Source organism: Onychomys torridus, chromosome 4 (genome assembly GCF_903995425.1).
Source record: "Onychomys torridus chromosome 4, mOncTor1.1, whole genome shotgun sequence".
Taxonomy (NCBI): Eukaryota; Metazoa; Chordata; class Mammalia; order Rodentia; family Cricetidae; genus Onychomys; species Onychomys torridus.
Window position 1 is genome coordinate 44,570,243 of NC_050446.1, and position 24,778 is coordinate 44,595,020.

Below are 24,778 nucleotides of genomic sequence, written 5' to 3' on the forward strand. Positions count from 1 at the left end.
CCTGAACTAAGGTGCAGAAGTTCTTGTGTATCTGTATCTGTTGGGATTGGCTCAACAACTTGGTATTTTGATTTGTTGTGATTATCTAAAATGGTCTCTGTTGCAAAGTGAAGTTCTCTTCGTGAAGGGTAAGGATTACACTTATTAGTGGATACAATGACACATACGTATAATGTAGTTAGGGATTTTACTGGTTTAATAAAATGTTGTAGGTTCTCCTCCAGGATCCATGACTTTGTTATCACTGAGTAGTTGGCTAGGTTTCCAGTACATGCATGATTTTCCTCTTATTGAGCAGGTACTAAACAATGTCAATTACAATTGTAAACAAAAGCAGGGAAGATAGATGAGAAATGTTTATGATATAATTGTACTAAGAGTATAGAATCTTCTATTAAGATCCCCAATGGAGACCTTTCTAAGAGGAAAAATTAAACAACGATATTGAATTTAAGCTTTAGAAATGAGACAGCAGACATGTCATGCAGAAAGCCAGCTTGAAGCATCAGCAAGTGCATATATTTTGATATGAAAATCTGTCTGGCCAGTGAAAAAGACATCCACCGTGGCCTCAGTGGTATAATTTGAGGTAGAAAAATAGAGGATGAGATTGAAAAAGCTAAGGGGTGAATCAATTATAAGTCACATGATCTTTACAATTAAAAAAAAGAATATGAACTCAGAAAGGTGAGTAAGATTTGGATTGCTTAGACTAAGGAAGGGTTCCTCTATATGAAATCTTCTATATAAAGTATAGAATGAGTGAGATCAAGTACAAAATCCACCTGTCACTTAGGAGATTAAGATAGAAACATCAGTGGTGGTAATAGCTTGGTAAGAGCATGTGAGGATATATTGGAAGGTAGATCTAGTAGAATGCCCTTACTCTCAAATGTAGAAAGTGAGAAAAAATATCAGAATACCTATCAATGCCTACTCAAGACAAATTATTGTTCCTGCCCTTTGTAACATTTTGCAGTAAAACATACATCCAAGCACCAGCCAGACATAAGCGAAACAGTATTTCCTTCAAAGCTGTGTGCTGTCTGCACAGCTCTTTGTAACATGCTCTTTTCATGTTTTTTAACCTAGATATTCTAGATAGACTAGACACATCCACTGAAATCATTCTGAAGAAGGACTACCTTCCACTAGTAAACACCAATTGTTGCACTAGGAATTTCAATTAGTTGTTTACACTCTATTCCCAGAATAATTAAAGAGGTAAATTTTATTCCTGCTGCTAATCCTTACTTTCCAAAACAATCAAATGTGACTTTCAGAAGTTTCCCCTAAAGACATAGAATGATAGAGTATTCATTAACTGCAATAGGGACAGCAGTCATGTGGGCAGTCCCTGTTCAGTGAAAGGATGGAAGCCCAGTTTTCATGGTCACATTTGCAGCACAGATTACATATTCAGGTAGAGACATCAGTTCAGTAATTGCTGTGGGACACTAGAATTCAAGAAGTTATCTCAAACTTGGTATGAATTTGGGAATCATTAGCATATAAATATTATTTAAAATCACGAGATAGGAAGTGATCACCAGGAGATTGTGAACAGATTGAAAAAAGAAACTTAAAATAGGAATCCTAGAATAAATAAGTGGAAGAGGTAAAGTATTAATCATCTGGGTATTAAATATATTTAGGATTTAATTAGAAATTGTATACATCATCCATGAAATAATCACAGAACTGAGTAAGGATGCTTTACTAGCATTTCTTATTCATAATAAGATACTTAAAAGAATCAAATGATAGAAAATAATTTATCTTGTGAACAAAACATAGAAATCAAGTAAAATAGACTCAAAATCCACTTAATTTTAAAAACACCAAAACCACATTTTTTACATAGATACCTTGTTTTAATTGGGGGAGTTTTCCAAATGTTAGTAAGGGATTATTCATATGTGGCAAGTTTTCAGGGATTAAATATATTGTACATCAGAAACAAGTGAAATGGTCAAAAGTATTAGAATAGATCATGTTTTCATCGAGAGTTTTAAAATAGCTCAACATATTTAAAAGCATAAAAGAAGTTTGATAATTACATACATGCAATCTTTGCGTAAAATTATTTCTATTGTTGTAATAGACATTTATATCTTCATCATTCCTGTTTCATGGGTTATTTTAAACTGAAAACATCTTCAAAACTAACCAGTACCCAAGCAAATTTTTAGACATTTAAACCACATTTTAAAGTAGAGATAAATTTGCAAACAATCTAGATATGTTCAGAATCTGGCAAAAACAGCATCATGATTTATAAAATGATTTTTTCATTATACATGTTTTCTGATTATCTTTTTGCATTTTCTTTAATTATGAGAGTATAATCTAATTACAACATTTCTCCTTTTCCTTTCCTCCCTCCAAACCATCCTATGGGCATTTCCTTTCTATTCTATTTTGTTCATATTCTATCCTCTCCAATGTTCTCCAAGATCTTCCTCCAGCACCCAGCTTCCTGTTCTTGTTCCCTCTCTCCCTCACCCTCCCTTCCTGCCCCCTCTGTGTGTGTGTCTGTGTGTGTGTGTGTCTGTGTGTGTGCATGTGTGTGTCTGTGTGTGTGTGTGTCTGTGTGTGTGTCTGTGTGTGTGTGTGTCTGTGTGTGTGCATGTGTGTGTCTGTGTGTGTGTGTGTGTGTGTGTGTGTGTGTGTGTGTGTGTGTGTGTGTGTGTGTGTGTCTGTGTCTGTGTCTGTGTCTGTGTCTGTGTGTCTGCGTGTCTGTGTCTCCCTGTCCTGTCTTGTCCTGGAAAAACAATAAAAAATCAAGAGTCAAACAAAGCTAAAAAATGAAAAAAAAAAAAAACCAATAAAACAAAATATACCGAAAGAAAACAAAGAGCAAGCATGTACATGTGTACATGAGCACACACACACACACACACACACACGCCAAACATGGAGTTCATTTTCTGTTGGCAGCTACTCCAAATAACATGCTATTTTAGTTTTTCTTTTTTGTTCTTCTTACAAACAGAGTCACACTAGATACCCCAGATTTTCTCAGAATCATAGTGATTCTACTGCCTCATCCATCTGCGTATGGGGATTGTAGGCAAAGTTTACTTTATCCAGCTATGTGATACTTACTTTTGGTCATTATTTGTAAAAACAAAACAAAACAGGATGACTCCACCCACATATCTTAAATTTCTTTTTAAATGTTCCCTTGTCCCCAGTCAAAATAATTTCACTATAAGCCAAATAGCAACACAGAAATAAAGGCCACTACCACTTGCCATAGATAGCAGAACTAGCTGCAAACAAGTACATTTGGAATTGATATTTAATAAGAACATGCCAGTTGAAGATCTCGTACCATCATAAAGCATACCACAATCTGGCAAAACATTGATGTTCGTATTTTATATGTTTTTGTTCTGGTTTACAGTGAAATAAACAAATCATTATGATGATTCTGATAGTAAGATAATTAGTATGAGCAACACCACAGCACTTCAGAGTTGTGGAAAGTTGCTGCTTCTCACTGTTTTGATAATAAGGAACTGATCTGACTGCTTTACTGACATCATTTATTTATTCATTTTGTGAGTTGTCAGCTTCACGTGATTCTGCATGCATTCATCAAAAAACACTTGACAACACAAATAAAGTAAATAATGTCTTCCTCAAGAACTAACACATAATAGAGGCTGGAATGCTCTGGGAAATTAACAATTTTCTTTAGGTCATGGAAGCAAATAGATTTCAGCTAGATACTTCTAGCAACGGAGTATGCTCTGACTTCAAAGGTTCTCATCGCATTCAGCAGCTTGAGGCCAATCAAGCATCCTTGAAAAACCAACTACTTGAACTGGGAGGTGTTTGCTTCAAATTGTCATCACATTTATGTTGGAGTTTACAAAGGAATCCTAACAATAAACCATTGCATAGTGTTAGTTAACAGCTCTACTGATTAAACATCGACTCATACGCCATAAAATTACAGTGAAACATAAATCAGAATGCAAGAAGTGCCTCTGTGAACTGATTGTACCTCAAGAATGATGGGATTCCACTCATTGTTTGGATTTTACAACGAGAACAAAGCCACCTCCAATGCCGTTGTTTATCAGTATGGAATATTTATGTGAGCTGTGCTGTGGCCTCATATTTACCCCAATTACATTAGTTTCCTAAGGAAATTAAATGCATCATAAAGCATTTCTAACATGTGTACTAAAATATCTTAGCTTTTGGAGCCTCTTTCAGGGTCACACTTAACTGGACGATCAAAATACTTTCTTATAAAATAACCTTTGTGGTATGTGGTTAAATATTATTCCAATCAAACAATAGCTTCTTTAAAAAAAAACACATTTATACTAAGTCCTAAGAAAAGCCTACATAGCTTTTCAAGACCTGCTATCTAAGTATTCTGATTGTACTATCCTAATGCAAAGATGGGAAAATGGATTTTTATTTTGTTCTTAACCATCATTTTAGATCATGTATGTCCATTTACAAAATTTTAAGTTTCATGTGTAGTTCCTCCCACTTTCGTACACGTGATACACTGTTTATAGCTAAAGATTCTAGTAGATATGCTGAAACATCATAGAATTATTTGTGTTGTATTCATGGGGACTTTCTTCCATTGGGCCTTTGTTCCTTTTTGTCTGATGGAAGAACTTCCTTTGGACTGCTCTCCCCAACACCTTGTTTCTTTCCAAGCCATCCTTGACTTCTGCCAGAGAGAGGTCTCTAAAGCATATACTGGAATTCTGGTCTTGCTTTTGCCAAAAACATTTTAGTGATTCTAAATCACATTTTGATAGATGTGATCATAACTTCCCTCCTAACTATCAACTTTGCCCCAAAGTGCCCATCACATTTGGTACATAGAATGCCTAAAGCAGTACCTGACACAGAGTACAAATTATATAAGATTATCACTGTTATTTTGTTATTGCTGTTTCAGTTAGTCTTTGTGATACCTCCACATCTGCAGCCTTACAAACAAACATGTGAGAAGACAGCCATGGTGATATGATCATACCTATTGAGCAATCCTTTGAGCATCTCATCACTGAGATTCATGTTTATTCTTCATTCAGTTTTGTGTCTGGTTGTCCTAGATGAAATATAAATACTTCTTTATATATGAAATTCACTATTCTTAAATATGTACACTATATTAATGTACATAAAAGCAGATATTTCATTTGCTTACTTAAATTCTGCAATTGTAACAGAAGGATCTGCCATTCATTTGGTGCTAGCTACATACTTGAATAATGACATGGAGGTAAGGATACAAACTCTGTTCTATTAAAACAGCAAGACACTTATATCTTCCTTCTTTGGCATGACATTATTGATGTGATTTCTCAGGCAGCTAGAAGGATACCCAAAACCCATGTCTCCCTTTCTCTATAGGGCTAACAGAATATCAGCAGCAAGCCCCAGTTAGCCATCAACAGGGCAAGGTTTTCTATTTTCTAGTAGAGATTATGTTGGCTTATAGAAATTACAAGAAAACCTTCTGAACACAAAATATCTTTCCATTAGGAAAGAGTTAAATAATAAAGCAAGTCACTACACTGAATAGATTTGCCCTACCTGCTAATCCTCACCAATTGGTAAACTACCCATGCAATTATGAGCTGGTTTTCTGAAATTTTATATGCACTTTTTATTTCCTGTTTTATAAGTAAGCCTCTTAATTTTTCATTGATTTCCATTTCACTGAGAAGAGCAGTGGTCTAGAAATAACCCATGAGTTGCATTATCTAATTTAATTAAGGTAAACTTGAAGCTTCTGTAAAGATTCAACAACCAGCAGACAATTAAAAGTGAAACTTCAAACTACCTTTGTAGTGGGCTTAAGCTTTTGCCACCTCCTGTGAATCCACCAGCTTATGTTCCTGGTCAGAGGTTAGGAATAATTCCAGATAACATTCTGGATTTCATGAGCAGAGCTGATGTTTCTATAGATCAGTCTATTGCTCAGCCCCTCACAATTCTAGGCTAAAAATCCTGTCTCGGATCTTCAGAGTTCGACCTCTGCTTGTGTAACAGACCTTTTATTATATCAGTAAAAGCATATTTGATTTCAATATCTGAATTGTCTTCTCCATGGCTAGACAGAGGATGCAGTGTGCTTGCATCAGTAGACCTTTGATCATAAGTGCCTTTCAGGGAAGAGATACAATCCAAATGTAAAGAAAAGGGTTAAGATTAAGAAGATTAAAAAAAATCAGACATTGACAAGTTTTCTTCGGGTGCATCAGGGCACACCTTGGATATCCTCACAGATGGGGAATTCAAAGCTGATGAGCAAACTACAGAACACCAGGCTGGGTTCAGATTTTATTCAGAACAAAGCAGACACCATCCTTCAAAGAGAAAACAATTGCAAAAAGAGTTCCCAAGATGAGGTGCTCAGTGGCAGCATGCTAAAATAACTAGGTAATTTGCAAGCCTTTTTCTGTCTCTCTGTCTCTGTCTGTCTCTGTCTCTCTCTGTGTCTCTTTCTCTCCTCCCCATCTTTCTCTCACTTGTTTACTTGCTTTATTTCTAGTCTTTTCTTCTTTCTTTAAAAAAAAATCCCTTTTATTGGAAATAAATTCCCTTTTCTCATACAATATATCCTGATTACATACAGTTTCTCTTCCCTCTACTCCTCCCAGATCAACCCCACCTCCTCTCCCATTGGATCCACTCCCTTTTTAACTCTCATTTGAAAAGAACAGGCTTCTAAGGAATAACAATCAAATCTAACAAAATAAAATATAATAAGATAAAACAAAAGCCATTACATAGGAGTTGAACAAAGTAAACCAACAAAAGGAAAAGAGTCCAAGAGAAGGCACAAGACACACTCAGGATTCCCATAAAAACATGAAACTGAAAACTAATATCTATGCAGAGGGCCTGAGGCACACCCATTTGGGCCCTGAGCTTACTGTTTCACTGTCTTGGAGTTCATATGAGCTTTGCTCAGTTTATTGAGAGGGACTTGTTCTGCTTTCCTCCTTTTCTGCCTTTTCTTCTGTGGGGTTTCTTGAACTCTGAATTAAGGACTTTGTTTGACTGAGAAATCTCACTTAGAGCTGTGTGTTCAAAGTCAGTCTCTCTCTCTCTCTCTCTCTCTCTCTCTCTCTCTCTCTCTCTCTCTCTCTCCCTCCCTCTCCCTCTCCCTCTCCCTCTGCCTCCCTCTCCCTCTCCCTCTCCCTCTGCCTCTCTCTCCCTCTCCCTCTCCCTCTCCCTCAATCTCTCTCCCTCCCTCCCTTCCTCCCTTTCTGTCTCTGTCCCTCTTTGTCTCTCTCTGTGTCTCTCTATCTCTGTCTCTGTCTCTCTTTCTCTTCATATTGTATAACTGTGGGTATCTGTATTTATTCTCAAGAGGAAGCTTCTCTGATTATGGCTGGATACGGCACTGATCTATGAGTTGATTGACTTGCTCACAGTTTAGTTTAATGTCTCAAAGAGTTACTCTTTAAACATTTTACATTGGTTTCTTGTAAGACTCCAAAATAGTCCTGTAAAGGTCTAATAACTTCTTTTCTTTAATTACTGTAAGTTTTTGCTGTAAAGAATAGAATGAATAAAATTTACATTAAGCTTAAGGAAATAATTTTCCATTTGTTGATTTTTGAATAAGTAAATAGGAGTCAACTAAATTGGCTAGAATAGGATGGTAATGATACTAAAATTGTGAGTTTTATTCCCATATGAAGAAATCATATTTGAAAGAAAACTATTCAAAGGCCATAATTTGGATTCCCAATGAAATTCTTAAGAAATAAGATGCATACCAGTTTTGAAAAATGTGAAGAAAACCAAGCTTTAATTTTTAACTAAGAGAGACAAGTATACTTAAAACAATTAAAACATGTAGCTCATCAACAGGCTGATAATGGCATCATCTTCTATGAAGACACTCATGATCATGTAAATAGACACTTAAGAGAGCATGGACCTGGCTCATTCTTTAACTCCACACCACTGGAGGTCTCTTAGAATCCATGGGAACAGGAGCTGCCAAATACAAATGGTAATTGAGAAATGGCCTCCTGCTAGAACAATTATTAGGAATTATTCTCTAAGTACCGTAAATGTACTCTCAAACTGAATAATACCACCTTGAAAAATATTTATCTATGTATAAACAGATAAACAATGAAACGTAATGTAGTTTTAACCTTTCCCTTTCCAATCTGAACAAATCTATATGGATAACATTATACTTTATATTTCATATCTTCTGCATATTAACTAGTTGCTAATATATTAAAAGTAAAACTTAAAATAAAATTACAACCTCATTTTAGAATTATTGAAACTATGATTTGACTATTTGGGTTTTCAAACTTTAAACAAATGATACAGATCTTTAAACAAAAACACAGGGTTATTGAGAACAATTTGGAAAATATATAAGAGAATACATTAAATGAAGATATGAAATATTCATTATCCCTACTATTAAACATAGCCAGATATTTTTACTTTCTTTCTGGTTTTAATAAAAGTCAATTTATTGAAACAAAAACTAGAATGCACATAGCATAGAAAAAAGTTACAGTCTACATATTCCCTTTCCGTCGTTGTTCTCTAATCCTTGCTATGCAGAGTCCCAGTTTAATGACTACATAATGTCTGACTTGTTCCCTCTATTAGAAGTAATGCTGCTGTGGATATTTGGCTACAAATCTGCTCACATTTTTGTTGGTTCTTTAGTTAGGACCGAGCATGTTAGTTTAAATGTTTTAAATAAAGCCTTTATCACAAAGTGACAAATTTCTTCTCTTTTTAGTGAAACCATCTCAAATTATCCCACCACTATCAGCATGCAAATTTCTTAATTCTTATTTTAAACCTTAAGCACTACAAGTTTATTCAGGTCCTAGGACTTGTTTCCCTCAAGTTCACATCTTCCTATGTCAATTTATATAAAATGACTATAGGTTTTTCTATATTTTATTTCCATAAGAAAAAAGTCAGGCAGCATTATTTTCAAAGATCTTTTCAGTCATTAAAGAGAAATACAATCTAGTAAATTAATGAATACAGACATGTACCAACTAAAGTATTTATTTTTGTGTCATTCAAACTATAAAATTATTCAAATAATGTCTAAATTATATTAAAAGTTATTATAATAAGCATTTACCAATGAAGTGCATAATATGATGTACATTATGAGATTTTTAGAAAGGAAATAAAAACCTAACTTTATAATACAAGCTTGAGGTGTCCTTAATAAAATATTAATTAAATATTGAGTCACTAAATAGTTAATAGAAGACTGAGTCTGAGAAACCTCTTAGGATTTTTTGAAATGACAAAATGAGTATAGACATTTAAGTCCAGAGTTGGTCGTTTTAGGACCCACATGTTTCTCTCAGCTTTCTTCTTTGCTTTTGTTTTTTACATTTACTACTCTCTTTCTAGTCAAGTATATCATATTTGGCTAAAATACTTAAATAGAATGATTGTCAGATTTTCTAGAGAGTTCTCGAATTTTCCATTCCCAAATTCTAAGCTAACAATAAAAGTTTTTGTTCTATTAGGCCAAGATTTTGCTTCTTAAAAGATGTATTTAACTAGAAAGAGGATATCCCCAGAAAGATGTTATATTGAAGCTTTTCTTTTTTATTACATTGATAAAATCATTTCTAATCAGTCATTTCTCTTTCTTTAATATGGGAATAAACTAAAATTTTCTTGATTATTGGAATATTTTATTATTTTGAAGAATAAATGTATATGTGTGTAGGGGTATATGCATGTGAGTACATGTACCTGGTTGGCCAGCTTCCACATATCACATTTGGTATTTATTTTTACTTTGGTTTGAATCACTGTATTTTATTTACTTAGTGTGTGTGTGTGTGTGTGTGTGTGTGTGTGTGTGTGAGAGAGAGAGAGAGACAGAGACAGAGATAGAGACAGAGTGAGAGAGACAGAGAGAGAGAGAGACAGACAGACACACACACACACACACACACACACACACACACACACACAGACTGACTGACTGACTGACTCACTAGGGACATTCATGCATGTGCATAGCAGAAAACAAGCTTGCAGGAATTGCTTTCCTCTTCTATCTGTAGATCCCAGAGATCACAGTCAGTTTGCTGTGACCCCATACCTGGTAGTGAGCACCTCACTGATCCCTTTCCAAACACTTAAACCACTATTTAGCAGCAAGCTCAACTGTCCTAAAATCAAACAATACCATAATGTTAGCTCTATGAAGAAAACATCTAATAGTTTCCATTTGTAAAACTGTGTTTTCTTCTGTTTATATCTTATAGGAATTACTTCCAGGATATCACGGACATTAAAACTTAAAGAGGTACAACAACAAGCAAACCACTTAGTGTCTCTGTGTCTCACTTTCTCATGTATGATGTATCCTCATTGAAAGTTTCTGACTTGAGTGGAACAACCTGGCTTATACACGTGTTTTGTTCATTCTTGTCATCTGGTCCATGGAATAGTGGTAGTGTGTGTTTAAAAAATGGCAACTGTATTCTATTTTGCTGGAAATAAGAGAATAGGTATTAGAACACTTTTTTGTTTTTGTTTGGTTTAGGTTGTTTTCTAAGCAGGAATCTTACATTTCTCACAATTCCTAGGGATCCTTCTGTTTTTCAGTGCTGTGTTTGACTGTGATCTGCTTTACACCTCTTTGTCCTCTTAGGAGCAAAACTGTTCTGAGGGTTGTCTAACATTGTCTAAAATCCGTGCCAGTAAACACCTTCTCTATACTCCCTGCCATCACTCTTTATGTCTTTTATTTTTATGGCTTTGTTCCTACTATTACAGTGAAACTTCTGTACTTGATGTTTCTGGTAGCCTCTGACCTTTGGGAGCATGTGTCCTTTATTACTTTTCATCTTACTTGACCTGACTACTATTTTCCACACATTGGTCACATGACCATCACTGAAGGCATTCTTCATTTGCCCCCCTGCTCCTGCTCTTCCTCCTGTGTCTCTAACAGAATCCTCTCAGGGGTTTTATCACTAACAGCACCACCACCATGACTAAAGCTTGAAGTCTACAACCATATTCTCTTTCAAACTGATTTCTTCTTTAATATCTTGAAGTGTTAACTATACAGTGACAACCTCCAAGTTATTATCTCTACCTTTCATCTGATAATCCACCTGTGTTCCTCACAATTACTCCCTTGTAATCTCCAATAGGACATCTGATGGGATTCTCAAATCCAACATCCAAAACTTGACATCTCTCCAGAAGAGCACCACCAGAAGTTTTATCACACTGACGGCAAATTTATCTTTCTAATCATTTAGACCAAAGTGCTTAGAATCTTCCCTGTCTCTTTGCTTCTTTATAATGGATCAAATCCTATTGCTTAAGTCTTAAAATATACTGCAGAACTCAGCCACTTCTCAGTGCTTTTTGTTGTATCTATTCCCAGCACATCTTAATGTCACTCCTGTTCAAGCCTCCACCATCTCTTACCTGGGTTCTTTCTGTAGCTTACAGTGTGTCTTCTATGCCTCTCCCCTACATCCAGTCTTTCTTTCATAAAACAACGGAAGCATAGTGAGTTGCAGCATAGTTCTATGCTATCAGCTTCCTAGCTGTAAAGCTCACTATGTTTTGGATACTATCTGATATCATTATTCTAGCCCATGGCACTTTCTTCATCAAGCCTCTGTTTACTTTTCTGTATGAATCTTTATGTGATGATGACACTTTGCTATCACATGAAAATTCATATGATCTCTGGGACATTGACCTTAGCTTGAACTGTCTTCTTTTAGGTATTTGTAGAATTGTTCCCTCATTCTATGGAAGATTTTGCTCAACTGTTTCCTAACTTGCTATTATCAAATGGCACTAACTAAAACAAATCTCACAGGTCCTGCTGTTTCTTACCTGAGTTACTTTCATTTACTATACCTGTATTCCTTGTTGTGATGATAATAAAATTTTTCAAAGACAGTAAGTGAAGGGAGAGGTATTTATTTTTAGCTCACAAGTTGTGAGTAACTTGAATGAGACGACCCCCCCCCCCGCCAACACACAGACACCTCCAACAAGCCCATTCAGGTATTTGAATACTTGGTCCCCAGTTAGTGGCTGTTTGTGAACCCTTGGGAGGTGTAATCTTAGTGGAGGAAGTATATGGAGAGGGGGCAGGCATAGGCTTTGAGACTTATGTTGATTTGAGTCCCCTTTCTCTGTTCCCTGCTTTTGTTGAGATGTGAACTTTTAACTATTACATCAGCCCCCATGTCTTATCTGCCTGTTGCCTCACTTACCCACTGTTATGATGATGGACTCATTTCCTGTCAGAACCATAAACTCCAAATAAACCCTTTATTCTCTGAGTTGCCTTGGCCATACATTTCATCACAGTAATAGAAAAGTTAGTAATACACAGTTCAAAATACAGTCTGTCTTAGTGGAGAAGTAATGGCACCAGGATCTTGAAGCAGCTAGTCACATTACTCCTGCAATCTATGGGAGCAATGAAAGAGCAATGAATGCATGCTGTAGCTCAGGTCCCTTTCTGGACTTACATAGTAGACAAGATACTAGCCATGGAATGACCTCACCCAAAATGGGTGTGTCTTCCCACCTCAAATAATGCTATCAAGATAACCCTCCAGAGCCATGTCCACAGACCTATTTGCCAGGAAGTTCTAGATTTTTTTCAAATTGGCAATAGTAACAATCACACATCTTTTTTTTCTACACTCCACCAACAATAGAATGGAATTTCATGAAAGTATATTCTTTCCATAACAGTTCCCAGCTCTAGTTCTTTACCACCTTATGGAGAGTGACCCCTTAACAAATGTTGTATATACATGGTGCCATATATAATTGTTACTTGAATAAAGCCTTAAGCTTCTTTTGTACTAAATGGGACAGAATGACACACATTCCATGAATTTGGTATTTGTTTTAGCAAGACCATGAAATAGCTATTAAAAATGTAAGAATTAATCATGAAGAGAATCCAATAGCATGTTCAAGCCAGCTATCACTCTTGACTGCCTTAGACTCTAGCAGCCATCTGTCTTCATTAAATGTTTGTCCTTTATTACTCTTTCAGTCTTTCACACCCTTCATGGAAAAGTTCCTCCAATATTTAATTATTCTTGTAATTGAACACATTAAAAAAGGGTTAAATCAGATTTGGCCACAAGATTTTTAAACTCTTTTCTTTTGTCAATTTGAGAAAATAAAGAATTCTGTGTACAGAGTGTTTTCTGCATACTCACTGTCGGCGTGAGCAGTAATCCTAATTAACTATTATAGAATGAATTGCATGTGGACAAAAAAGGAAATTCTCCCAGCCATCACAAGCATCAGATGGCTTTAGCCAAGAGAAGTTTTGAAAATCAATTTAATTAATCTCATTTAGTTGTAAGTGCTGTTTAATTCTCCACCAAAAGAGACACCACAGCTCACAGAGCAAGTGAGCTGTGCCAGCTCTGAAATTTGATCTCAAGATCCTTAGTGTCAGTGCAGTGACAAGCCCATCTTAATGAGAAGTTCTTAACTATTCTTCTTCATTTGGTTACTGGAGATATTCAACATAAATATGGGAATAGGTTGGGAAGGTGTGGCAAAGGAGACAGAGAGGACCCCAAAGAGAAGTGAAGATAGTGTCTGAAATAGTCGGTGTTTGATCCATTGAAAAAGATCATACTTGTATCAGTCTTTCTTCTACATTACTCCAGAGGAACTCAGGTGCTCATGGTATGAAGACAGACCAGCAGGGGTCATGGTGTGACTCTGTGGTGACAACATTATTATGCTGGTCAAAAAGGCTTACCTCAGTAATTTTTGTTTTAAATGATACAAAGTTTAATTCTTATCACAAAATTATATATATATATATATATATATCAATATAAAAAAGTAAAAACATGAGTTTTAAAAAGTAAGCAAGTTAACATTGTTATGACTATGTAGACTGAATATTTACATTTTGCTCTTCATCCTTACCTTTCTTCTATAAATATTTAACGTATACATGAAAGTATAGTGTCAGCTACACTCTATAATTAATTAATATGACAGTGTATGCCCATTCTTTACAGAAAGCTTTTGAACTCAGATAACTAGTTTTCTGTTAGGAATCATTGAGTTTGGGTTGATAAAGAATATGGGACTGGACCTGCCTGGACTGAATCTACCAGGTTGAGCTAAATCCCCAGGGGAGTCTTTGCCCTGGAGGAGATGGGAGTGGGGGGTGGGCTGGGGGGAAGGCGGGAGTGGGGGCGGGAGGAGGAGGACAGGGGAATCCATGGCTGATATGTAAAATTAAATTAAATTTTAAAATAAAATTAAAAAAAAAGAATACGGGCATACAGCCTATTCTGTAATGTCTCTCTCGTCAGACACACAGTGGCACAGTGCTGGGTCTATTTACAACTGCTGAAACTAGACCTCAGGATGACCACATTAAGTGGTCATTACTTAGACTCCTTTCCAGCTTCAACAGTTCCTGGGGTACTTTTTCTTCCTATATAAACTTTTTCTGTTTATATCCATTTTTCTTATTCCTGGAGCACAGCCTTGAAAAGTTCTCAAAGTGTTGTCTTTTCCTTATAGTCCTCTTCATTTTCATTTCTTTCTTGGCAATCTCTCTCCTTTTCTGGTTGTGTAGCTAGGTGTGTGATGAAAAATTCAAAATTAACATTTTCTTCTTGGTAGTTTGAAAACGATACACCACTGTATTTCTTTTATTAAGAGATATTCTATTCATTTTACACATCAGCCACAGATTCCCCCGTCCTCCTTCCTCCCACTCCCCAGTCTTCCCACCCAACTCACCCCCCATTCCCACCTCCTCCAAGGCAAGGTCTCCCATGGGGTGTCAGCAGAGCCCAGTACAATCTGTTGAGGTAGGTCCAAACCCCTCCTTCCTGCAGCAAGGCTGCACAAAGTCTCTCACCATAGGCACCAGGATCCAAAAAGCCAGCTCATGCACCAGGGACATACAGGTCCTGATCCTCCTGCCTGGGGAGTGGGGGGTAAACAGTTCAAGCCAAACAACTGTCTCACTTATCCACATGTCCAGTTCCATGGCGGCTCCTCAGCTGTTGGTCCACAGTTCATGTGTCTCCACTAGTTTGACTAGTTGTCTCTGATAAGTTCTACTTTTCTCTCACATCTTGGTCATTCTCCTTTTTATGACTGATACTGATTATCTTATTTGTCTGAGGTTTTGTTGCCCTGCTTTAAGTTATGTGTGTTCTGTTTTTATACTTTAGGTTCAAGGGCTCCAGCTCTGAAAGAGCATGGTGTTCATCATCCTCTTTAGCCTCATCTCTGGGGAATCTTTCTTCTTTTGTCCTTTCTCTTACCATCTGATATTCTGGTTAGAAGTAGGTTGGACTTCCACATCTCTTAATTCCTCCTTCATATTTTGCCTTTTATTTTCTCTTTCTTGAATATTCAGTAATTTATATAGATACTCTTTAGTTCAATTACTGCTTTAAAAATAGGTTGTGTTAATGGGAAAGACATAAAGGAAAATCAGTGAAACTTTGTGCAATTTGTCATTCTGTGTCCCAACATGAGGATAATGGACTAAACCTCTGAAACTGTAAATCACCTCAATTAAATGTTTTCCTTTATAAGAGTTGTTGTGGTCATAGTGCCTCTTCACAGCAATAGAAACCGTAACTAATACAGAAATATATGTGGGGGTGAGCATTTTAATGGACAAAAAATGTAAACTATTAAAACATCAAAAAACATCATATGCTACAAATTTAGAAGTAACAAGTAGCATCCAGAAGGTATGAGGACATTTCATGTTATGGGGATTAAAAGGAATGTCTCAAAAAAAAAAAAAATCCTGATTGGAATGGACATAGCTATGAACCACCAGGAAGATCTTTAATCTTTCTTTCAGGTAACCAAAGAACACAACCATGCAGAGAAAATAGTATGTGTGCAGCTTTTCATATTGGAGGATGTTAGGTTGCCACTAAATTGGATAATTCTAGGTAAGTTTGTGAAGAATTTATAGGTGTTATGGTTCCTACAATTTCAGTAATCAAATGTGGACTGGTAAATAGAAAGGAGAAGTAAATGACTACTAATTAAGCATCTGTGATATTGTGCCTAATGACAGGCTTTAGATGTCAGGATGTTGAATATCAGGGAACATCAAGTTCTGCTACCTGACAGAGATAATGTGGTGCTTGGATTAGGTACTGTCAAGATAGCACATTTTACATCGGAAGAGGAGACATAGTTCCCTAAATTTGTTCAGTCTGAAAAGAAGGCAAACACCAACAAAAGGTTGATAGAAATTGCAGTGATATTAACAAGCATTTGAGGTCATGCCTGGAATTTGCTATGGCACTGCCTAGTAGGAATAAAAGACTGACATTAATTGTGTCTGCAAAGTAATTAGGCTCCAGTGATTTTCTTTCATATAAAAACAATCTCCAGATTCTGACTGTATTATTTCTGTTGAACAATTCTTATAGGACATAATAATAAGTGCTATTAATAGTCAAATTGTATTTTACACATAATTAGTGGTATACAAGGTCAAAAGGTTCACTTTCAAAATTATCTTACTCAACAAAATATATTCAGTACAATAATACTAAATTCATATTAGAACTCCAGTCTCCTAAATGTTAGTTGAACCAATGTATAGAACAAAGGAAATTGAAAGAGGGAATGATTAGGAAAGTGTGGGAGAGAAGAGGGAAGAAAAGAGTATTTTAGTAACAATTTAAAAATCTATTATATTTGTTTTGATTTTCATTGGATATATTCATTGTGCATACTGCATGTTACATCAGGACCATCTCACAAAGGATTTGATTTCCCAACATCCTTCTACCTTTTGTCTCCTCCCACCTTTCATGTTAATACCCTTTGTTTCCCTAGAGAATTTCGCTTGTACTTATATCTCATATGTACATACGTGATTTCATGTAGATGTAACAGTCTTATTAAATAAGAAACACAGAGCCAAATGCAGAGTTAAAAGCCCAAGAGGTCAGAGCAGTAGCTAAGAGCTGAGAATAAAACCGCCTTCTAACCACCCGCTGCCTCAGCCGTCCTTCCCCTGAGAAAGAGACCTACTTCCTGTGTGTCTGTCTTTTTATTGACTTCTGTTCGGCCTTCTCATTGGTTGTAAACCCAACCACATGACCTCCTCATCACTGCCTGTCTGTACAGACCTCCAGGTCTCTATAGTTTGTATTGAGATTAAAGGCGTGTGTCTCCATGCTGGCTGTATCCTTGAACATACAGAGATCTGCCCGTCACGTGATCGGGATTAAAGGTGTGCACCACCACCTCTTGGCTCATGCTATAGCTTGCTATTAGCTCTGACCCCCAGGCAACTTTATTTATTAACATACAAATAAAATCACATTTCAGTACAAATGAAATATCACCATAATTTCATGTATTTATATTGACAGGTGTCATTATAAAGACACAATAACTTTTTATAATGTAGACAGCTAAGAATTTTGTTTGTCCTCAAATAGGAAATGTATTAATAAAAACATACAGTTTTACCATCCCACTCATCACATCTTCATCTTCAATGTTTCATGGTGTATCCCATGGTTACCCCCTTGTCTTGCTCATTATATCATGGGATCGTAATTAAAGCAACTCTTGTGTTAGAGATTCAAATTTAGTTTTCTGTTGAAAGGAGAGAGAAGAGAAGGGGAAGTGTGCAAAAGAAACAGAGAAGATGGGCTTCTTGCTTGGTGGGGGTGGGGCGTGGCTATTGTCTGGTGGCCCAGGGGAGTCCCAGGGCGATGACCCTCTGCCTGCAGGGATGGAGGCAAGCACCATGGCAGTGTCAGAGAGTGAGCTAAAGAAGTACAAATACAGAGATCTAACTGTCCATCAACCTGTCAGTGTCATGGCTATGTACAAAGAGCTCAAACCTATATTGAATTCATATGTTTTTTAAAAAAAAAATAAATAATTTTTTCTTTATTATTATGTGTTTTAAATTTTATACATCAGCCATGGGTTCCCCTGTCCTCCCCCCCTCCCAACCCCACCCCCACCTTCCCCCCAACCCCTCCCCTCCATTCCCATGTCCTCCAGGATCAAGACACCCCTGGGGATTCATTTAAACCTGGTGGATTCAGTACAGGCAGGTCCTGTCACCTCCTTCCAGACTGAGCAAAGTGTCCCTGTGTAAGCCCAAGGTTTCAAACAGCCAGCTCATGCACTAAGGACAGATCCTGGTCCCACAGACTGGATGCCTCCCAAACAGATCAAGCTATTCAATGGTCTCACTTATCCAGAGGGCCTGATCCAGCTGGGGGCTCCACAGCCTTTGGTTCATATGAATTCATATGTTTTTAATGATGGCAGTTCCAGAGAGCTGGTGAATCCCATTGGAACAATTCCTGTGCCTTAACAGAGGTAATACATATAATATTCCAATATGCCTGTGGCTGCTGGACACATACCTATATAATGCCCCTATCTGTTTTGTTAAGCCTACTAGTTCAATGAGTATTAAAAATAGGAAAGCGTGTGGATGGAAATAGGAGAATCTGCCTACCTTATCTACATGAATGGAAACATCCACGGTCAGAGTTGCTGGAGCTTATTCAGATCACAGTTGTGATATTTGGAGAGGATCCTCCAGTGTTTTCCTGTACCACTATTTCTGCATCCTACCCACCATACACAGCAACAGGGCCATGTGCCAGGCAGGCTGAATGGAACCTCTGCATATCCATCTGGATACCCTCCCAATCCCAGTGCTTATTTATCCTGGCTGTCCTTACCTACCTGCTGGCCCATACTTTGCCACAGCAAGTTCCCAGTGTCCTTCCCAGCCTCCCGTGACCAGTGTTGGTCCCAGCAGAGATGGCACAATCAGTGAGGACACCACTGAGCATCTCTCATCTCAGCGGCCAGTGACAAACTGTGATGGCGCATGAAGGAGGAACTGGATAGTACTCAGGCAGCACTCAGTGCCTTGAAATGAACAGAGGAACATATGAAAAATGGCCACCAGAAGCTGGAAGAGGAGGTTGTTACCCACTTCGATCAAGCAGTAGCTGAAGTTGATAAACACATAGAACTTTTGAAAAATAAGAGTGAAGAACTAGTTCTGCTCTGGAGAAAATGGAAAATCAATCTGAAAATAATGACATTGATGAAATCATCATTCCCACAGTCCCACTATATAAACAGATTCTAAATCTGTATGCAGAGGAAAATGCAATTGAAGATGCTTTTACCTGGGAGAAGCCTCGAGGCAGGGAGTAATAGACCTGGCTATGTTCCTAAAGCATGACTGCCTCCTGTCCCATAAAAAGTTCCAGCTGAAGGCACTTGTGCAAAAAGCAAGGAAGACTGTGGGTCTTAGTGATCTCTACTGACTTCTGGTCTCAGCTGGGGATGTACCTCTTCATAAAGCATTCTTTTCTCCTTTCCTTTTTCTCATCAGTAGAACCCAGAATAAGTTATTGCAATTTATTGTTCAAGTGTTAAATATTTTGAATCAATAATATATTTTCTGTTTCCTTTGGATAAAGACTGCCTTTTATTAATGCACTTTCTACCCTCTGTAAGCTTTCTGTGCTGTGTTGGAACTGACTGGGCTAAATAAAATTTGTTGCAAAAAAAAGGGAAAGAAACGGAGAAGATATCTGGTCCATTTTATATAGGATTTATGCTTCAAACAATTACAGGTGAGATAGTCATTCCATAGGATGGGAAACCTGGAACTCTCTACTCTATGGCTACAGTTGTGGTGACAAGAAGAATCTTCTGCCAAGTGTGGAGGAACAACTGGGAACTGACCCAGGAAAATCGAGGAGGAAATAGAAATTTTATCTGCTTTTCACTTCAAAATCCTGAAAAGTATATTTTGAGGAGTAGGCAATAGATATGTTTACTTCTTGGCTGACTTGAGTTTCTGACAGTGTCCTTGATTGTCAGTGTCCTCGGTGTCCCAGATTCCTGACTCAAGTAACTCTGATGTCTGGGATGCTGATTAAGAAGACAACTAAGAAGTTGCACGTAGAGTATATGGCTGAAAGGGTAAGAGGAAGGTCATTCTACAAATGGTCAATATAGAAAGATTTAAAGCCTAGCCAGACAACAGTTAAGTACTCTTCCTTCAGTTCCTCCTTTCAGAGTTTTGTAATGGAACAATGATCTGCCCAGTGGCTCAAGCTAACTCCTGTTCTTTCTTACCAAGCTTCTCTCTCACCCTATCTACACATTTTCTCAACTCTGCCTCAAAACTTTTCTGACTTTTTCTCTCTGTTCATCTGAACTGTTTCTTACTTTCTTATTGTGATCTGAAGTAATAAAGTCAGGGAAAATATCTTTGCCCTCCAAAGCAATTTTCAACCATCTTTCTCTTTCTTGGTTGTTGCTCTGAAGTCAACTATAGACATCTGCAGGTTATCACTATGAATGTTTCCCTGATCACATTTTATTTATTTGATATACTATGATATGTACTGTACTTTGTACTGAAAAAATCCAAAGGACAGATTTAAAAATTATTTTTTAAGATGTTTCAATTCACTGGATCTACCCTGAAAATCTTCTTCTTGAAGACTGTCTTTTATACCAGAAAGTATAAGTAAGCTTACAGGGGAGATGAGTAATCAATAATCCTATCCAGCTGTGATACCTATGAGAGACAGCAATGACCAGAATGTCAAGACAGCCCTTAACCAACAGCTGTCTATTAGGAATTTAGGAGCATTCATTGACTAGGAGCTAAATCACAGCTCCTACTATAAATGTACACAACTACTGGGACTAGTGAGGTCATGCTATCTTAGAAAAAACCCACTGCTATCAATTTGCTAGACCAAAGTAATTTCTAACTATCCTTATGCTCACAAGTAAGTATAGCTTTCACTCCTCCTCAAAAAACTTCTCTACAGCAAACTGAGACCATTACAGAAAACCACAATTGGTCCTGATGCAGAGAGCAATGATCACATGGAGCTCAGCCCCAACGGATATACCTACAAAATAGCTGCTGCATCTAAAGTTCAAGGAACATGGGAGTAGAGCGAGGCAAAAATATTTTAAGAGTCAAAAGACTAGAGAGTCTGCTGTGAAATGATGGAGTAGCTATATCCATGATAACTCAACAACATAGCTGCCTAAACAACACCTAAACAATAATAATATCATTATACATACTTATGTGGAAAGGAGAAAGTCTCATAGGGTTTCTACTCTAGACAAAGAGCTACAAGCAACTAATGACTTCTAAGAGATGGAGCTTCTCCCAGAGAAGAGACCCTTAATTAGTTATCCCACACAAAATGGTCAACTCTGCAATAATATTCAGACAGCCACATTTAATAGACTCAGCAGTTTTATTTATATATTTATTTTACACACACACACACACACACACACACACACACACACACACACATATCAAAAAGAGGCCATCATTTTGAGAGAGAGTAAGGGGAGCATGGGATGGGTTTGAGGAAAGGGGCATTTGAGTGGTTATAGGGAGGGGGACCATGAAAGAGGAGAGTGTTTTTATAATTTAATTTAATTTTACATATCAGCCATGGGTTCCCCTGTCCTCCCCCCTCCCACCCTCCACTCCTGCCTTCCCCCCACGCCCACCCCCATTCCCATCTCCTCCAGGGCAAATACTCCCCAAGGGGATTCAGCTCAACCTGGTAGATTCAGTCCAGGCAGGTCCAGTCCCCTCCTCCAGGCTAAGCAAAGTGTCCTTGCATAAGTCCCATGTTCCAAACAGCCAGCTCATGCACTAAGGACAGGTCTGGGTCCCACTGCCTGGGGGCCTCCCAAACAGTTCAAGCTAATCAACTGTCTCACTTATCCAGAGGGCCTGATTGTGCTAGAACTCTCATCCAATGACTGAGGGAAACGGATGCAAAGATCCACCGCCAGGCCCCAGGTGGAGCTCCAGAAGTCCAATTGGTGAGAAAGAGGAGGGATTGTATGAGCGAGAATTGTTGAGACCAAGACTGGAAAAAGCACAAGGAGAGTGACATTTTAATGAAATTTTTTATAAAAATTCTAAATTAAGTTAGATTTTGCTCAGTAAACAGCACCTGTAAAAGCACATAAATATATATATGTACATACTTAAATTTTGTGTCAGTATAAGTACAAAATTTCTCATCCTACTTCTTATGTCTACCTGCAAGCCCCAGCTACTGCATTAGACAGGCAAGGTGAAGGAGCAATACATCTTTTTATAACTAAGCAAATGCAGCATAAATGAATGTAGCACACCTTTACACAGTTAAAGTAATATTCTGCAGCATAAAATAATTTAACCCATTTTTGCCCAGTTAAAATAATATTCCACAGCAGACAGTTTCAGTTAATCCATGTGTAAACCTAAATAGTACAGAGGAGTTTAAGTGAATCATATGAATGTGCATGTATGATATAAATTGAAAACAAAATTTAGTAGGAACTTCTTTGAGATACTTCACACACACACACAAAGCCCTGCTTCCAGAGCGCTAACAAGTCAGGCAGTTGGTGTTTGACCGAAACATGTGAAGGAAAGGATCAAAACCACTAAAAAGATTTGAAATCTAGAGATTGGATAGTTAGCATTATTTTTTCTGTCCTTCTTCCCCTGGTTCTAAAAATTGAACAATAATCTACTCCTTCACTGAAGCCAAGGCATAATTGTTCTTTATATGTACTTTATAAAATGTTGTTAATATATAGAGTGCATTTGTACTTCAACATCTATGTGAAAGATGCTTCTTGAGCCACAAATGATTGTCCTGTAACTACTTTGAAAATGCAAAGAAAACAGATCTGATTATGTTTCATTTGTAATAGTCAATGTATTAACGTTAAAAATCAAAACAATCAATATACTGTTTCTGAATTGTTCAGAATACTGTGTAAAAGAATACTGATGAATGAACGCATGTGAAGGAAAGCAAGAAAAGCAGGTTAAACTTTCTGAACTGTGTGAGCTGTGGCAGCAACAACTTTGTTTCTCCAATAGCATGAGCATGATTTGAAGCCTCAACATGTGCTCTGGTGATCATAATCATTTACTTCTCAATAAAAAAGTTTGAACTAGAACAGTTAGCTCAATCAAAGAAACTAACTCTACAATTCAGTACAAAATAGATAAGACTGTCAATGACAAAGACATCTAGAAACACAAATATTTATCACTTCCCAAAGGGTTAAAATATGTGTATGTGTACCTTTAATATACATATACACATGTGTACAAAGGTTAGACAAAAAAAATTAGTCATGAATCTGCCCAGAACAATGCATCACTTCACAAGGCAATAGACTGGTACATATTTTGAACCTCATACTGATATGATGTTTGGTCCTAATAAATTTTGGAGAAGACAGAATACTGCTGATTGTCCTATGACATCTAAACTGTAGGTCACACTTGGAATAGAATTATTGTAAAATCACGTGCACAGCTACACCCATTGCTCTTCCTATGTCACTCTGTTTGTAGATAACAAAAACTATAGCTTTCATTCAAGCTTTACAGCCTTATTTTGAGATTACTAGAAGACAAAATGAAGGAAATATAATTTGGTTTATACAAAATATCAATGAGAACAAGACATAAACAGGTATAATTTTAATTTGAATTAAATTTAATTGAAACAGCTTCCTTGAATGCCAGTAATTATTTTCAGTTTTCTAAGCCTCAGGTAATAAATCTATAATGAATTTCTTTTTCTTCAACAATTAAAATGCATCACTGTTCTCTACAGGAGAAAGAGCATGTTGTATATGATTCTAATTGTATTTATTAAGAACATGTCCATTAATCAAATTAGCCTGGAGTAATTAATAAAATGATCATTTCTCAGTCTTGTACTTGAGAAGTGATCTTTTTTTTTTTTTTCCCCCACAATGTAACTGATGTTCCGTGCCTCCACCTCTGAGTGACCCAGTTCCCCAGAACTGTCAGTAAGAGAATTCTGCCTGGGACTGATGGTACCCATGTTTTCTCAATTCATAAAACCCATGAGCCCCCCGAAAAATACACCATCTGTTTGTTCTTGAAACATGGCTCCAAGCAGCAACCTTGTGCCTTGGGAGCTCTGTGGAGACCTGAAGATCTCAGGCCCCAATCCAGAGCTACCGAATCAAAACTTTCATTCTCCTGAGGTTGGAAGATGATCCACAAGGCAGTTAATTTGTCAGAAATTGTCCTCTGCATGGCTACCAGATACTTATAAACTCTGTCTGGTAATATTAATGCTTGTTGGTTTTCCTTATAAGTATTAAAAACTGTGTATCATGCTTCTTCAGTCCAATATATGCCATAAAACAAGCTGGTTACTTTCTGTTAACTCTCAGGTGTGCCAACCGGTGTGACTGGACTTATCTGTTTTTTGTTTTTTGTTTTTTTGTTTTTTTTTTTTAATTGCTGTTTTTGTTGATCTTATGCAATTGCCTATATAAGGTAGGTAAAAATGTTTTGCCTTTCATGGGCTTTTTAAAAGTACCATTAACTCTATTTTTATGTTTTATCTCACTCCCTGAAATTTAATTCTAGAGAATTAAATTATTTTCTCTTTTAAGTCTTGACAAAGAGGAGCTCAGGATACTGGGAATGTTAAGGTGACCTCATTCAAACAAGACTGCCAACCAAATGGCCATATTAATGTCAATATTAACTAACCCAAATGATCACAATTCAGTCTTGGCTTACAGAATCATCAAAGCAATCCAAAATAAAAGCAGAATTTGTTTTATGAAATTCAGAAATCACTTTGAAAAATTATTTCTTTTTCTAGCCAGCTGCTGGTGA

General features: G+C 37.0%; 1 protein-coding gene and 1 pseudogene across 4 annotated transcripts in view; both read left to right on the top strand.

Annotated features, from left to right (window-relative positions):
- B3galt1 (beta-1,3-galactosyltransferase 1) overlaps positions 1-24,778 on the top strand; it is a 584,757-nt gene that overhangs the window by 206,364 nt on the left and 353,615 nt on the right. The window lies entirely within an intron of this gene.
- LOC118582022 lies at positions 17,813-19,370 on the top strand (annotated as a pseudogene).